We start from the raw sequence: 18,055 nt of genomic DNA, 5'->3' as shown, positions 1-18,055 counted from the left end.
TGAGCCACGCCGTCGTCGTCGTGACCGAGCGAACGATGGGAAGGCCAACGAGTGAAAGAAAAAGCGAACGATGGTAAGACCGATGAGTGAAAGAAAGCAAAGGAGGAGGGTGTCGCGAAATTGGGAGGGGAGGGCGGTTCGCTGTGGTGGCGCGAGCCAGCGCTCTTCGAAAGTGTGCGGCGGAATAAGGGAGGGGGCAGTTTGCTGTGCCCGCACGAGGCACTCGACGGCGAGAGGAGGAGGAATAAACATTTATTGAGCAAATGGACGGGAGTGAGAGGTGGTGGTCAGCTTCCTGCGTCCAGGAGGCCGCAAGCCTTTGCTGATTCCAGGGCTCATTGCACCAGGGCTTTTTGGCGCTCCGGTGCCGTCGAGAGAACCCACGAGTGAGTGCTGCCTCAGCGCACTGCTGTTGCGCCTAAATATCGCATTAGGGAGTGTCGTAACCACCAGTCAACTTTTAAAAGTAAGAAAACAGCCACCACTATGGGCAATCAAACGTTCGATCTCGTTCTGTGTAGTCGAAAGGCTTGAATTGCACCCATCTCTGAATCTGGGGTGGGTGCAGCTGTGCAACCGGGAAACGAATGGAGCATACGACACTGGGTATTCGTACCAATGGATGTGGATAAAGGCCGCAGGAAGGGCTCGCCACTGCTTGTTCTTGAGTGGAAATTCTCCGAGCTGTGCTTTTAACAGTCCCTTTCGGTGTCGCTTTTATTCGGGTGGAACGCAGCAAAAAATTTCGTTATCAACAGCCGCCGTGTTAGGGCCAATTTATGCTGCAACTTGCCCTTTGATGAACGTCATTGTCCTCTTCTTTCCTCTTTCCAGGGGAGAAAGAGAGAATAAGCATTTATTGACACAAAGAAAACATGCTAATTACGTGCACGGAGGGACGTTTTTTTATAAATATTTTCAATAAAAATTTGCGTTCAAAGATAAGATGCGGTTCCCGCAAGGACTATGGTCTACAGTAAACGCAGTAGAAAGTTTTCAAGGTACTTTCCTTTTTGAAGGCCTCTGCGAAGTAGACCGAAGCTTTTGGTCTTCTATTTCAGGAGTAGACTAATAGAGCCCAAGATGAACGAAACATCTAATTTTTCAGCCAGTGCATTATCTGAGCAGTAAAATTTCTGTATTTGCACCTAGCGAGCTAAAAACAATAAGGATTTGGAACACCGTCAAGGCAGCGAAGAAAAAAAATCGAACGTTACTAGCACGAACATTCTGAATAAAATCTTCAGCTCAACATGAGTAGAAACTAGCGCACCTCTAATCACTCAAATGAAAATAAAAAAGACTGGGGAAGCTTGCACTACGTAGCGCAAGGCTTCAGCGGTAGCGAAGGTGCGCGATTACTTGCTACGTGCACAGTGAAGGACATATCACCACACCCTGTAGTAGTTTGAAATTGTTTATTTGCATGTTCCGTCGTCTCTCTGCGTAATATTCAGCGTCATCATCATATTCAGCGATATCGCCGTGTTCCTCATGGCCACCATGTACCCAGGTGTCCAGTCGAATTTGAGGTTCTTGCGTACAGAGCAGGCAATGTGATGAAGAGAAGCATGTAGGCGACTGTAAACGGCAGCAAACCTCTCTGCTTTTTCGATAAAGAGCCTTGTCTTTCTCATGGCAACCACCGCATGGTTACCGCGAGGCACGTGCTCACGGGCGCTCGGCCTTTTCTCGCTCCTCAGGGTTCTCGTCAGATTTTTTTGCTAAAGCGACTGCGCGTGCCGGGGATGCTCGGCAGTCTCCGCGAGGCACGCGCTCACGAGCGCTCGGCATTTTATTTGTATTTTTCACGTGTTACTCGTTACGCGCCGCACATTGTGAGCCAGCTACAGCAGCTCCGCTGCTGAAACCCGATGGGCCACAAACACCCCCATCTTCTCTCCGCCCCGCGCACACACACACACGCAAATTCAACGTTTACTTATTACGTCCAAACGAGATAGTTGAATTAAGAATACTATTTAAGTGACGGTCATTTCCTCAACTATCGCGAAACATTTATTATAAAATCATAATCGACGCAGTGGCAAAGTGAAGGAAATGAGAACAATCGGAACACATTATCATTTCGTTTTGTAAGGCATGAAATATTGAAAGTACATGTCAACTATTATTATTACGCTATCATGAACAATACCGCACCCTGAAAATTTCGAGTCGCCATTTAAAACGAGGCGTTTGGTAAAGAAAACACCAAATATCTATTTCGTTAAAACGATCATGCGCCATTGCACTCGGGCAGGCTGGATTACCAGCGAAGCTTTTTATAACACGACATAGAGGTGGCCCAAAATTAGTGTGAAAAGTATGATAAAATCCTATTTCTCCTGACGGCTTGAGACGGTCACCTGTAAGAAAGGCACATACATGCACCCACGCACCTTTAATTTGACTCTGGTGATGTCGAAAACTGTGCATACTTACAAGTAATCTTCTCAGTATTAGCCTGAGGTATAAGTCGAGACTTGATTTCCCAGATGACACCGATTGCACATTCAAGAGATGAGACATGTAGGTCATCATGGTTTGAACGGCGTGCGACTTCGGTGGTGGCCGCGTGCAAATAGTACACACAGCGGGACATTCGTTTAAAAGTGACTGTTTGTTCTCAGACATGAGACCTGCATGGAACCCTAGCCATATAAGGTTCGCTTTAACAAACCTGAACATTGTTGAGTAAGTTTTACGGTGAACTAACTGGCAACCGGGTACCATGCTTACAAGTACGCTAGTAATGTGGAGAAGAGCAGAGGGCCTCAGAAGTCGAAGAAATTTCGCCACTCCCGGGCCCCATTTTCAGGGCGCTGAAATTCACTGAATGCGTGAAGTGTGCATCCCTTAAGACTGAAGGCCGTGCAAAAAAAACTGCAAACGGGTGAGTAGTTTGGTCACGCTACATCGCATGACAGAAATGAAATGCGTCTTTTTAGAGCCACATCAGGGAGAAGAGTGAGGGTTAAATTTTACCTGCTCGTCCAAAATGGGGCTGAGAAACTTCCCATGATTGTGAGTCGGTTCGATACGAGGCCGGTTAGAGCTAATAGATAGTTGCTGAATTTCGGGCGCACGTGTCGTGACCATCGCTGGCCGACTGGCGTGAAGGCGAGGAAAATGTGTGGGTAAAAACGAGGGTGACCACAGCACTCGTTCCTAATTAATTCTTCGCGTCACGCTTTGCGCGGCGTGGGCTCCGCAGCCGTAGCGTGTGTTTTAATTATAAACGTCCACGCTTGTCTGCGAGCCAGCCCGATATGAAGAGCCAGCCCGATATGACCTCCGAGCGGGCCCAGCGCCACCGCGGAATAACGGAGGCGCGCCATCGTGCGAGTTCCCTCGCGGCACAGTGCACGTTTCGGAGAATGGCTGTACGGGAACTTGCTGGCAAAAGAAAGTAACAGCAGGCGTAAAAGCTGACGCTCCAAATTCATTTTTTTTCGGTAACTGATGTAGATTGAAAACGTCGCTATAGGTGATGAAAGTAGAAGTTGCGAAACATAAAAATAGCTGCTTTTTCGGATATTTTCGAGCATTTAACACCGCAAGTCATTTCCACATTCTTGAAGGCCTTGCCGAAATGGCAAAATCCTTCGATGGATCGAGAACTTCTTGAAGAGTACATATGTGCACCAGCCAAGGAGACAGCCAAAATCATGCAGTGGAACAAAGGGTTCCTCAGGGAAGCGTGCTACGTCCATTGTTGTTTGATGTTGTATTGGCGAAGTGGCCCGCCTTGCTTTCCCCACAGCTGCACGTAACCACCTACGCTGATGGCATTTGCATTTGGTGGAGCGTCGCCTGTCACTTCTCGATTTAAACTGACCTCCCAGCCAGCATTGACAGCATTGAAAAGTTCCAACGTGCGCGTGGGATGGATGTCTTTGCAGCAAAATCAGCCGTTCTTGCTTTCACGCAAAAGAAATAGCGTGGATTACGGCTCACCATGTGCGGTCAGCGGATCCGTCAAGAAAATGTCACAAGTTACTTGGCATTCATATTGACACATCGCTCACATGCTGCTGACATATTGAATATTTTCAGGAAAGGGCATTACGTGTAGTATACGTTTGCATTATCTTGCAGGCACTCGCTGGGATTGTTCATCCGATTCCATGCTTCGATCGCATGCTACACTTGTGCGTCACACCGTAGCATATTCTATACCTCTTTTGCTCGTCTGTCAAACCGTCGAGAGCAGCGACTGCAGGCATTGGAAACCGAAAGCTCTCGCGGAAACAAGAGAGCCACCTATAAATTGTTTACACGCGGAGGAGGTGCGCCGCCGGTACCTGCGCCGGACTACGCAGCACGAGTCGCACCCTCTGGTTCCCCTCCTTCAACAACGTTCTGCGTCAAAGTTTCATAAGGTCATCTTTGTTGACATCATGACCCTGCCCCTTGTGTCTCAATGGCAACACAGCCCTGGGTTGCCTCCATGCACTGTTCCCTGCATTGACCCCAATGCTGATATCCGTGGGATGCCTCAAAATCATCTGTATCCACAGTGGAAACAATGCAGATGACGCTCAATTATGTCCATGAATGTTATGTCGATTATGTGCATATTGTGAGCGCGTATGTCGCGTCATCACGGCCTGGGCACTCCCAGGGACTGTTCGTACACTCTGGGCAATCTCCCGCATTCCCTCCTCGCCGTAACAATATCATTATCATTAACATTACCCAATACTCTTCCCTCGTGCATCATCATCATCGCTCTCGGTACGGTGTTCGGAACCCACTGGATCGCCGAATAAACCTCCCGGTTCACCCGTTGCTCAAGGGCCTTACAATATATACACCGATGGATCGTCGACAGCCACCTCGTCGTCCTCAGCTTTCAGAATACTGAGCATCCACATTGATCAGGGGGTTAAGCTCTCGCACTCCAGATCGTCGGCGGCTGCAGAGCTTTATGCTCTGTAGATTACAGTAACATGTATCGCTACCATCACTTCCCGCCTGAATTGGCACTATAGGTAGCGTGCGACACCTAAATAGGGTGGGCTGCTACACAGTGTCTGCGCCACCATCGGCCATGCCGGCGTCCCGTGGTGGGAGACCTCCGCCGTAGCCGTCTGCTAGACCGGCGTTCGGCATGGCAAACAGTGTAATCCAACCGGCTGGATTTCGCCATATCGACTGTTCCATGTTTTTTCTTGGCTCCAGTGAAAAAAAGGGCGTCAAACTTTACGACAGCAAGCACGTTTTCGATGGGTAGTATGAACGCGACGGTCGCTGCATACGCCAAGCAACAGGAGTGGTTGGAGGTCAATAGGAGAGGCCTTCGTCCTGCAGTGGACCTGACTAGGATGATGAGGATGATGATGAGGATGACATTGATGCTAATGACGACGACGATCGACGCCAAGCAATCGTGAAAAAAAGGCTTACGCCGACACAATTCATGTGTGCAACCATTTTTATATTACCTTTTTAACTTTATAACCATTTAACTATTATAGTGATTACCGAAGAAACTTTCGCGAAATCTGCATTATTGTGGCATTTTCCGCAATTTTTTATTGTTATTCTCATTTTCTGGTTTTTCGAAATTTCGGCTGATGAATTATCTCCATTGACGTTATTAATAACGATTACATTTAAAACTTTCCAAAAATCTGCATTATTGAGGACATGCAGGGCGTTACATGGTTCGCCAGTTTCCGTAATTATTTTATATTTTTCAAAATTTTCAAAATTTCGTTCGACCATGTCTGTCCATTTACGCTATTATAATGATTACAGGGGGAACTTACGCGAAATCTGTATTATTGTGGAAATGCAGGGCGTTACATATTTCGCCATTTTCCGCAATTTTTCTCTTTTTTTCATTTGTTAGTTTTTCAAAATTTCGTGAGACCAGTTATCTCCATGTACGCTATTATAGCGATTACAGGTGGAACTTCCACGATATCTGCATTTTTGTGGAAATGCAGGACGTTACACGGAGCTGGCTGTGGGGGTAATCGGCAAATCACGCTCCGCATTAATAGGCTTCCTTTGTTACAAACGTGAGCGCTATTAGCGCTATTTACAAAAAATGACCGCGATATCTTTTTCTGGTGTGCATGGCGTTGCTAAACGCTGAAATATCCGGTACTTAATTGTTCTTGCTGTAAGAGTAGGTTGAAAATACGTGCACTGCATGAATTCACATATTTATAGCCCATGAAGGGGCCTACAAAGCCGCCCGCGGGCAAATGGTTTAATTTTGCAAAAGCGCTTCGGGTTCCCTTTTTACGAGCCGTCTGGTCGTCGGCTGCGCTTCTTTGAAATCTCGCCACGCCGGTTGGGGCAACCAGCGAAATATTCGTGCGGCTAGGGCGGCGAAATGCCCATTGCAGAGTTACATTCTGTGTAGCAGATTCTATTTCAATGTTTCATCGCAGCCTACAACGTCATTTCCCCCTCATTCCTTGAACACGTCGTGCATTCGGCCTCGTCCTGTCGAGACAATTTTAACACCTAGAACATTCATTGTGTAAAACTGCCTCAGGAATGGAATAAGATTCACTGCGGTCGTCCTTTGAATGGGACAATATGCCGGCTGCTGTTTTGATCTCCACGGTCTTTTCTCGTTTTTCTATCTCTATGTGTATGTTTTTCTGCAGGGTTGTTTATTTTTCACAGTTTATGATTTTTGGTGCCTTTTTGATACCTCCAGACGTGAAAAAAATTCCAGAAAGTAGTGGACAGCAGGAAATATCGGGGCCCATTCGAAACAGCGGCCGAGGCTCTTTCGCTTTTGAATCCGTCCCTGCGAGTGCCCAGTCATGAATACGTTACTGCAATGGATCCTATGTGACCCACGGATGGGCCTCTCCGACAGACATTGAGCGGGGCGATCTGAAAGATGGTGCTGACGTGCATATCCATACCGTACGGGAAATGAAAAATTTTAACATGTTCAAACCAAAAGAAACAAAATTAAAGTAAGAATAACCCCAATATAATCCCTTTCTGTGCAAAAAGACTTCATATGCAAGTGACCCTTCTTTTTAATTCGACTCAAGATCCTTTTGCATCATTCGTCAATTGGGTCATATATTTCCAGGTACGACGGAATGCGTGCTGTCGCTCGGCCAGAGCTCATAAAACCAAAAAAAAAAAAGAATCAAACTTTACGTCAAGAAAATGTCAGAGAGATCGTCATGAGGTCCGCTACTCTGCTTTAGGACGCAGAGAAGGGAAGCAAAAGCGCAGAGATGAGAGATGACTATGTCGGAGAACAGTCTTCCGAAGACACCTGGGCACATCTCACGAGTTGTGGAGGCAAAATAGCTTACAACTCGTTTCTTAAGCATAGCGTGGGATAACCATATCAGTGATAGATCGCTTAAACATGCGTAAAAATGCATTCGAACAATTGAGCAGGTCTATTGTGTACATATATATGTACGGGGTCTTCGGATTCATGGTACTGAATTGTGTAAGTGGGAATGGCACACCCATGTGCACTGAAAATTAGAGCTGGGAAGCTTGCACTGACACGCATGACTTGAATGGTGTAGCTGTCGTAGGTGACCATTTCTGGACGCAGTTAAATTTCAGTATCATTGTTTATTTGCATAGTTTCGGTGCCAGTAATCGTCGTCATATGCATCGAAGAAGTCGTCGGCTTCTTCGTGGTGAGGGGTGGATGTAAAGTCATCCTCAGCAGAGAGAGAGAGAGAGAAAGACTTTATTTATGGCCAGCAGGGAGTGGGAGGTCGGGATGCACAGAGCCTCCACATCCCACCCACGTTCACGACGTCTTCGGGACTAGGCCCCGCCGGCGTCGGCGTGAGCGGTGCGCGAAAGGTACTCGGGTGTTCGTCCCTTTCCCCCCCGTCTGCGACTCGCTCCGCTTCTGCCTGGCGAGAGCAGCCTCGAGCTGCTGGACGGCTTTCGAGCTGCTGGACGACGTTCAGGTCCGTCGAATAGACGGCACTCGTTATGGTGTCCGGCAGCCGGCCGTAGAGGTCGGCAGCTTCCACGGGGTGCACTGCACAGTCCCACAGGATGTGGGCCAGAGTTGCGCGATGTTGCCCGCACACACTACACACGTCACTGGCGTACACGTCCGGGCACACGTGACGCGCGAGCGCCGGCGTGATCACTGACTGTGTTTGTAGTTGGCGTAGTAGCACTGCCTGCTGTCGTGTTAGTTCCGGGTGGGGCGCCGGAGCGGTGCGCCGGCCGAGTCGGTACCACTCCAGCACCTCCCCGTACGTGAGGAGGGGCTCCGGGTCCCACTCCACGTCGTCGTTGTCGCATTGTAAACTTCCACCAGCTCTTCGTCATCGACTTGTGGCAGCGGTGGCGGGTTGAACAAGTCGTCTTGGGAAGGAGTGGCACACTCGTAGCCATGTCTCCAATTATACATAATGGCGTCTAGAGAACGCGGCGGCCTCGGTGACCTCTCCCAAGCCGTGTGTCTTTTCATCTTTACAGCTGCAGTTTTTGCTTTTACATGCGCGGTAGCACTTGACAGCAGCGCTGAAGTTTTCTATTTTTTTATTTATTGATTTTTTTATTTTTATTTTTATTTTTATTTTATTTTTTGCTGGAGCCAGTGCGTGATCCGGGGAGTCGGCGGTCGCAGCGATCACGAGCGCTCGCCATTTTTCCCGCTGCTCGGGGTTTTCATAATTTTTTTACTTTTTTGCTAAAAAAATGCCCGCATCAAAGACGCCAGGCGGCCGCGGCGAGGCATGCGCTCCCGGGCGATCAGCATTTTCTTGGTACTTTTTTCCTGGAACGGCGAACTTACGGCTTGTACAACAGCTCCACTGTTAAATGTTCAAATTGGATTTTGATGCGCTTAAGGCGCCGCAGTGGAGGTTTTGTTTTTATTTCGCGTCTGCGCGCTTCAAGAAGCGCTAAAATCTTGACACGCAGCGTTTTTCTTTTCGGCCTCTATCAGTAAAAGAAGCATCGCCTTTTTTTATCCTCACTGTTTAGACGAGACGTTTTCGTAATTCATTTAATGTGTGTTTTCTAATCATTTATTTTCCACGTACAACCACTGGCTGCACGTGCCCAGGACATCCTGAACTGAGGACGTTCCGCGCGTGAGTAAACGGCTCCACCGTCTCCCGTTTCGCTCGGTAAAAACGCTCACTCCTCCTCCTAATTTACAGAGTGAGTAACCAAGTTTATCTGTCCATTCTTCCTGAGCGGGTATGCGTCTTGTTTAGGTGCACCATCGCCATCATCACAAAGCCTTACCCACTACCCCCCCCCCAACCCCCCCTGCTGCTGTATGCGCGGTTTGGATTGCCCTTACCCCCTTTTTATAGAGCAGGGAAGTTAAGTGCTAAACTTTGCGAGAGAATGAATGAATAATTTATTTTTCACAACTGTGTTTATTATATCTCTGTTCAGAGACCCCTAGGTTGAGAAGGCCGTGCGCTGTACGTTGCAACGAGAAACACGTAGTTCTAGCAGCACGTTCCTCTAGCTCCGTCTGTGAGGTGAAACGATGAAACGAAAAAAAAGCTTGCACGATGTAGAATGAACTTTCATAAAAATAAGGTAGGCGATGGAGCTTGCTAGAAGGGCCTCACAGAAACATCGCTATGCAGCTGCGGTTCCCGGCAAGCGTATAACTTCAGTCCATTGGGGACCGTGCTCGTGTCAGGGGCATGTGAAGAGATGTGCTTGGATTGCACATGCATCGACGTGCTTACCGCCTGCACAAGTAGCAGCGGGGCTGACATTTCGCGCATACGTGTTAGTACATAAGTCATTACGCAGGTACAGGTAAACTGGCGTACTAAGAAGTGTACGCCGCCTGAGCAACCTCGCGCACCGCCCTGGGGCTGTCCTATTATATTCTCCTTTAACGGGCGTCGCATCTGCATGTGTGTTCTATTTTGCCAAATTGAAAAGTACACGTGAGTTTTATTCTGCAATCTGTGTTCCAAGGTACTCGCTGATGAATTTCGTAGCGCTACGATTCTTTCGGTCAAGTTGTATTCCTTGTTTGTAAGGGACGTTTTCTTTGCGCTACGCGTCCCTTTTTTCTTAGTGACATTATTTCTCTCTGTCCCAATGGACCTTTGCACTGACAAGAAAATCAATAGGTCAATAGGTAGCCAGGCAGGGGCCAGAAAATATGTAACTTTTCGTTCGCAAGGCTCTAGATTTCAGATCGACTGGGCAATAAAGTGTTTACGAGACCCTGTGTGGGATCGGCGAAGAATCCGACGTCCCCTCAGTTATGTCTAACGCAGAAATTGTGCGGACCTCCGTATACATCCACTACCAGCTTTTTCTATTACTGTTGAAGAAAATATTTTCTGTTCTTAGAATAGCCGCGATTGAAAGAAGAAGCACGGCGCGAGGCGTTCCCGAGAGCGACCATGCACAAACTCGGAAAAGCAGCAGTAATGGAGCTCGCCAATTCGCCGCCGTCGTTGTAGTACACCGGCTCTGTAAGAGCGAGCTGCCTACTCTCAGATCGAGTTCTTATTCACTGTGCTCCATGGAGAACCAAGAATCCTGTTTTCGACAACACAAGTTTGTCAATATTCCTCCGTTTTTTAAAGTTTGAGCCACTTCTTCTATATCATTACAAACAATTCTGGCGTATGTGTGTGCGTGTGTGTGTGTGCGTGTGTGTGCGTGTGTGTGCGCGTGCGTGTGTGTGTGCGTATGAGCGTGTGCGCGTGTGTGGGTGCGCGTCTGTGTGCGCGTCTGTGTGTGTGCGTGTGTGTGTGTCTGTGCGTGTGCGTGAGCGTGTGTGTGCGCGCGTGAATGTGCGTGAGCGTGTGCGCGTGTGTGAGTGTGTGTGTGTGTGTGTTTGTGCGTGTGCGTGCGTGAGTGCGTGTGCGTGGGCTGAAAGCGCGGGAAATTGGAACAAATGCTTTTCAGGCCGTTCGATGTAATGAATTATCGCGTGCTGAAGTATTTAAAGTGCTGTGTCGGGTTCGCCAGACCATTAAGCATCAATAAAAGAAATAAAAATGGATCATTAAATTTTCGAGTCAGCACTCCTTTAGGAATTTCTTTCTAGGTTCCCTGCGTCAAGAAAAATAAAAGCAAACGGCGAACATTCCTTATAATATTTCATTCCTGTTTATGCTCAATTTTCCCGAACGGAGAGATACTGCAACCGCTTAATGCCGGGCTCTCCAAATTCGCTTTTGAGACGTTATCATCTCTAACCGTTAAAAAAAATATTAGTTGTCTTCCTGACACCGTGTTATTTTTTTATTGTTTACGCCGTAATGAGCGCCTGTAATCGGCACAGGCAAGGGTTGACTTGCGTAATGATATGCACTGAAGATGTAAACCCTGGCACTCAACTTTAGGTGTGTCCATATGCGCGTTCTGGTTACACTACCCATTATTCAGGTTATTCAGATAACAGTACCAACCATTCAGTGTTCTAGTGCTTTCATGGGGTAGCCGAGAGAATCACGATGGTTCTACATTTCTTAAATAATAAGTATCTGCTCGGGTAATAGAACTAGTTAAGAAGCGTTTGCACCGGACGTCCAACCTCTGAAATCGGAAAGCAGGTTTGAGTACCACACAAAACTGCAAAGCTGGTTCTGCATCCTATGCGCAAGGAAGACTTGAAAATACGGTTAGTGGTTTATACCAGAATAAAATGATAGTAAATGAGGCCAATGCTGCATAATGAGCCGGGTGGTTTCCAAATAATTGTAGAGTAACAATTTTAGTGAATGAAAAGGGTTACACAATGGCGGCATCAATGCAGTAGGTGCAAGGCGAAAATGTCTGACCTACAGACTAACACAAAATGCAATACAGTAAGGGGTATAAAGTGTACAGAGCGAGTTCGTGTTTTCATATGACTCTTTTACATTTGATACATATTTCGAGATCAGCTAAAAGTTTCACTGTTTTAGTCCCTGCAGGGACTTTTCATGCACTTACCCTCACGCAGAGTGCTTTCTCATAGAGCACGTTGCCAACAGGACTCACTTCGTTTCCTGGCCGCGGCGGCCGCTTTCTGATGGAGGCGAAAAGCAAAAATGCCCTTGGGTACGAGTTTTCGGCGCACGTCAAAGGTGTACATGTGGTCAAAATTAATCCGGAGCCCTCCACTACGGCGCGCCTCATCGCCTGAGTTGCGTCGGCGCATTAAACTCTATAATCAAGGAATCAACCAACAGGACACACGACTCCCAATAATGTTCTTTTGGGATTCAAGTTATATCATATTTAATTGTCGCCTCTTTAAATTAGGACCAAGCTTTATGTTTCAATGTTTTTGTTTTACCAGCACCTACTCATGAAATCAACTACAATGGTGGTTTTTCGCATGACGGGGAACTTGAGACTTTCGCTTTAAGACATATAATAGAGCTGCTTCTTAAAATATATAAATTGCGGAATGGCCCCAAAAATAGGTGGAAAAGAAAAAAAACAGAATATTTTATAACAGAGCGATGGTGCATCGCTGAGCAGTGGATGATGAATGCGGAATTAGTAAAAATCGATGCAGCCTGGCAACGTATTCTAAAAAACTGGAGCGCTTTACGTTTTGCCTTCGACATAGGATACGGTCATGTTCCATATCTTCTAATAAAAGTCTTTCTTCATGTTCCATATCTTTTAATACAATTCTTTCTTCCATACAATGTGCATAAAAGTTGAAATGGGAAACTAAGGTTATTATTGTCTTACCAGCGTTTTACACAATTTCTAGAACAGCGATCAACAGACTTCTCGAAGTGATTTCATCGAACTATATGACTGGTGCATCTAACCCCGCTAGAATCCTCAGCTTCTCATCCACAAGTGGCAGCAGTTTTTCAGGCACCTTCACGTTACGCAACTCAACCAGCTTAACTACAGCAAGCGCATGCGCCGTGCAGCCTGCGACAAGGAAAGCGTGAGCTCGTGGTAATGCAACTTGAAGCGTCGTTCCAATTAACGATAAGGATCTGTTTGCGGTAAGAAAGAAAGCACCTAAGTTCAATAGCTGGGATTTGGGTTTCCCGTACTATTGCGACATTAAACACCTAAAGGTTCTGCCAAAATTATCGATGAAAAACACGAAGCGACGAAAAATAAGGGGGGGGGGGGGGAGATTATAGGAAGATGGAAAATGCCAGAATGGTACGGATACCAGACGCACCCAAACTTCCCAAAAATCTGTTTTATACCAAAAACGGTGGGTAAGGTCGCTAAAACAAGTTTGCATAACACTGAATACATCACACTGGTGATTCCGGTCGCGTAATCGATGTGTCACCATCGCACTCTGCTCCGCAGGACGTGTCAATACAGGGCTCCCCGTTGGTGATGTAACTCCTCGCGCGCGCTGTTTATTTTTCTGACACGTAGAAGTGGGAGTGCTCTGCTGCTCCCTCCAGCCGAGGAACGCGATCCGAAGGTAGCACGCGTGGTGGACGGAGTCATTGGCAAACAGCCCCGCGGGGATGCGCATGTGCCTATCGAGCTCTCTATCCTTCCACGAGTCACTCCTGCATAAGCGTTGCTGCAGCCCGGAGGGCACGGGCACAAAATGGAAGTATCCCATAACATGGAGGGTACCGTTGTCCTCCACGCTGATGTGTGGTGCTTGCCCAGGCACTCCGAGCACGCCGGCCGCCTGGGACTCCGCGACTCGTACGTACACTCTTGGCAGGCTTCGCTTGCGCTCGCCCGAAGCACGAAGCGAAAACGAGGGCTGAAAGCATCGACGAAACGTGGTAATGTCTGCCCTTTGTGGTGACGCAAGCAGTATCAGCCTTAACTTCGCAGCGGCGCTACACAATGGTGGTGCTTTGTATATTTTGTAGCAATATTGGTTGATTCGCCTGATTTCTGGGACAATGGCAGAAATTAAATGCATTCGGTTCGGGCGCAGTTGCCACGAAAACAGACAGCGGGCTCATACTAATCTTGTCCCGTGAGTCTGTGATAAAAGGTGATTCATAGATGTAGGAGAGTTGAGGTCATAGGCGGGATGAAGGGCGCCGGGGTTGAGATGCTGACACGGAACGTGTACTTGGAACCGACCGATTCTGAAGATGGTTGTGGGTCGTCTTCGCAAAGGAACTCCATAAATTTCCTTAGACTTGCCGGTGGGGGCTCCTGCATTTATGTGATTTCAACTGACTCATTTTTTGCACAGTTAGTAAGTACTTTTGTTGTCATAATTGATGGTAAAAGTGATGGTGCAACATTGAGACGTCTCGCCATTCCTTGTTCGTAGCAGATGCGGGCTCATCCTACGCGCCGTAGACTATAAAACTGGCAATGCCACTTTTCGTACTCATTTCGGCCGTTTCACCAACGGAACTGTCCTCCCGAATACAGCCCTGGAAAGAATGAAATGTTGCGAAAGCCGGAGCACAAAGGGGAAATTTGAAAAAAAAACGATGGCACATGCGCACACGATGCTGAGGCGCCTCCATAGGTAGCGAATACCTCTTTTCTCGGACAATATGAAATAGATGAGGGATGACTTCTTTCAGCCCTCCCATTTCCAACACGTGGAGCCCCCAGAGGCATGAAGAGGCCTTTTATCGCCAAGGCAGCGCGCTTTCCCCGCTGCTTCTGCTGTTCTTTCACCGAGCTGGAATTCAGGCCCCGTAAGATCGTCGACGGGGCTGTGGAAAGCTCTTAACTACACGCACGGGTCGTTGGGAGGCGGATAAACGGGTTCGCGTTATGGCACTTTCCGACGCATTTCGGTCATTTTCATCTGGAAAAGCGTGAAAGAAATGCGAAATGAATTGAACGACGCAAAAAATTCTTATAATAGGCCAGTGACGCTTTTTGGATGACTGGATTTAAATACGACGGCATGGAAAGCGCCTGATAGCAGTGCAACAAATTTCACGGCTCAATATATTTTGGCTCAAGTGACTTATTCAGGGCAATGCAGCCTCGCTTGATGTTTGGTTCGCCGCATGTAACCCTCATTTAGGGAAAAAAATCAACTTAATCTTCTATGGTTTGCTCCACTGCCATGCTTGACGTGTTAAGCCTAACGCGGGGAAAACGTGAAAAGAGACAAAGAGAGGCCGCTAAATGACGGGCGAGAGGGAAGGGTGGTGGGGGATTACGATGCCAACAGTGTTGTCGCCTTTATTGGCCGTCCTCTTAGCATATAATGTACGCATTCGGCCGAACGCTTTCGCGTGGGAACGACGTCCTCTCCGTTTCTGCGAGGACGCTTAGCAAGTAATTTTACGGCGAAATGAGCGCAATTCGCTCTTTTGTCGCCGACCACCCCCAACCCTGAAGGCTAAGCAAGCATCTGCTTGGAAAAAAGCATCTGCCCTTCCGAAAATTTAAACAGCAAAGCTTTTTAGGCTTGAGCTTCGTCCGTTGGTTTTTCCTGCTTTGCTTTTACTACTACATTTTTTCCAGCTGTGCTCAACTGAATGCATTGCTCAATCTCCTCTACCTGAACAGGTAAAGCACCATGCCTTGTAGTTATGTCTGCCAGACAGGTAGCTAGCTCAGTGTCCATGTTTGTTTTGTACACGCCTTTGGGCTTAGCTGGACGAAGGATTACGCATCGCCACGCCGTACGGCCACTGTCGCCTGTGGTCTTGAATGTTGACTCAGGCTATCCAGAATAACTAGCAATATGGTAACAGGATTCACATTCGCTGCACTTTAGTACATGTCTGTCATCTTGCAGGGGCTCATCGCAGGACTGGCATATGTGTTTGCCATAACGTGATTTAGAGCCATACAGAAGCACTCGGTTCAATAAAACGCATATACGACACCAACAAAGCACAGAAAACGACGGCAGCGGAAGCTGCAGTAACGCAATTGGTACTAAGCGAATTTACCAACCTGTATAGGCGAAACATAAAAATAGCAGATAAGGTACGCGTCCTTTCACCGCCGCCGCTGCTACCCGTGTGTCCAGTTGCAATTTCGGCACCGGAAACGCGACGACACTTTCCCGAGGTCCATGACGTCAATCGTGAGGCATTTCCCAAGCCACGGCAGCCGCTTTTCGGCTCTCCTGGAGGGTGAAGAAAATTCGGCACTGGAAGAACACGCTGTCAAGAGCGTCGCTTCGCGAAGCAGCAGCAGGCTCGGGCGTTTCAAGCAGGCATTAACGGTGAGGCACCGCATGCTATAAAGACGGGAATGAACCTGGGTAGGCAACATGAAACTAGCAGATAAGGCCACGTTCCGCCCGTGTGTTTTGTAATATCATAGGGCTAAGCTAGTTATTTTTGTATGCTATATAGCTTTATGCTAGTGTATTGCTTCTTAAAAAAAGGAGTCCACATCCCCACCCGTTTTCGTGGGTTTACCCTTAATTGCGCCAACAAAGAACAAACGCCGCAGAAAATCACCCCCAGGAGATATCTGGTGGTACGGCCTTGTCTTTTCCGTCGTCCGCGGCAACAGCTGGGAATTGCCTGGTAAAAATAATGCAACGTTTCACATTGAATTTTTATTACATTTTTGCTTTTCTCGGCCTCATTGTACAAAAAACAATCGCGCAACTACAAGCGTTTCGCTAAACCGGACAGCAAAGGAAAATTCCGCCCTCCATGTGTTCTCTAGGGACACAACCTGAAGCCGTCGCGTCTACGTACCGCTCACCTTCAAACCTTTAATCTTCTTTGCGGGTGTCCCCACCAAGGGGCGCGTTATTGCTCCTCGTGAATAAGCTGCCACGCACAACTGAGAGGTTCACAAAACTCAAAGCTAAGCGCTTTTGATTGTTAAGCCTGCCTAAACTGGCTCTGGCGTTGCAACGCGAAAAGCTGCAGCCCTCAACCGGGGCTGGAGCGAGGACTGTCGTTTCAGTGGGCCCGTCACGATGAACTGGTACGCCCGAACGCAAAAAGAAAAATGCGCGACGCCATCATCCCTTACAGTGCAAACAGTGGCGCTTCTCGGTTCTCGCATTGGCTCGTTGGGGGCGCAAATCCGGAGTTCCATCACACCGCCTTCGCAGCAGAGCTTTGTATTGCTGGGCCGATTGAGATGTGCCAGACAGTGCTTTATTGCATCTCGTAAAAAGACGCCAGTGACGAATAATTCTGTGAAAACAAGCGGCGGACTCTTGCGCTTCTTCTACACAGAACTCAGGAAAGGTGCCGATGGAGGGCGCTCGTAGACGCGCAAACTTCCTGGACTATTTATAAGGAACTCGACGTGTATTTCATACTCAAAGCAAGATGGACCTCAGCTCTTTTTTTAGCGAGTAAAATATGGTGTCCACTACACTCTTAATTGTTCTATATATCCAGTTAAGGGGCCCTCTCTCTTTTGACGCTTACGTTTTTCACGTGAGCCCCGTGGAAGTCACAAATTACACTAACGCATCTTCTAACCCGAAAAAACAAGAGACATGCAATTGTAACTTAGAAGAAAAATTTTAGCTTATTCTATGAGTAAATAAATTCACCTAAATAATAGTTAGCCTCTGTCAGATGAATAGACTGAAACTCATAATATTTGGATTGGACGCTTTAATGTTGAATTAATTCAGTGGTTTTTGAATAATCTATGGCGCAAGCGTGTGCGGCAACACAACGGGCCCTAATGAGGGACGGGTCGTGATCCGCCCCTCGTTCCGCTCCCCAGATTAGTGGCAACGCTCTGCTAACCCTCGCGAGGGGGCCGATCATGATCGTATTTGGCGACAGGGAATCACGAACAAAGTATTCCGGCGGTAACTATGAAGATGACGGTGGCTTGTGCGCACGCACGCAGTAGATACACTACGACGATTGTTGTGATTGTCGTTCCCGCCAGCTTTCTTCGTCAATAGGAACAATTATCACGACGATGATGATACTTGCGAAGCGTACACGCCTAAGCAGGCACGTACAGAAAGATATAGATTGAAGGCGGGAACGTCACATTCCAAGTTAACCACGGTTGCTTTCATTTTATCCTTGCGGTATCAAACACAGTAGCGCCCCAACGAGGTACGACTTACAGTGACACCTGTTGACGTACGGCTGCGAGATGAAAGAGAGAGAGAGATAGATAGATAGATAGATAGATAGATAGATAGATAGATAGATAGATAGATAGATAGAGAGAGAGAGAGAGAGAGAGAGAGAGAGAGAGAGAG

The sequence above is a fragment of the Haemaphysalis longicornis genome, unplaced genomic scaffold (genome assembly GCF_048455015.1).
Source record: "Haemaphysalis longicornis isolate Haplotype H1 unplaced genomic scaffold, Haemaphysalis longicornis Haplotype H1 scaffold_7, whole genome shotgun sequence".
Lineage (NCBI taxonomy): Eukaryota > Metazoa > Arthropoda > Arachnida > Ixodida > Ixodidae > Haemaphysalis > Haemaphysalis longicornis.
This window is presented reverse-complemented; position numbering follows the sequence as displayed.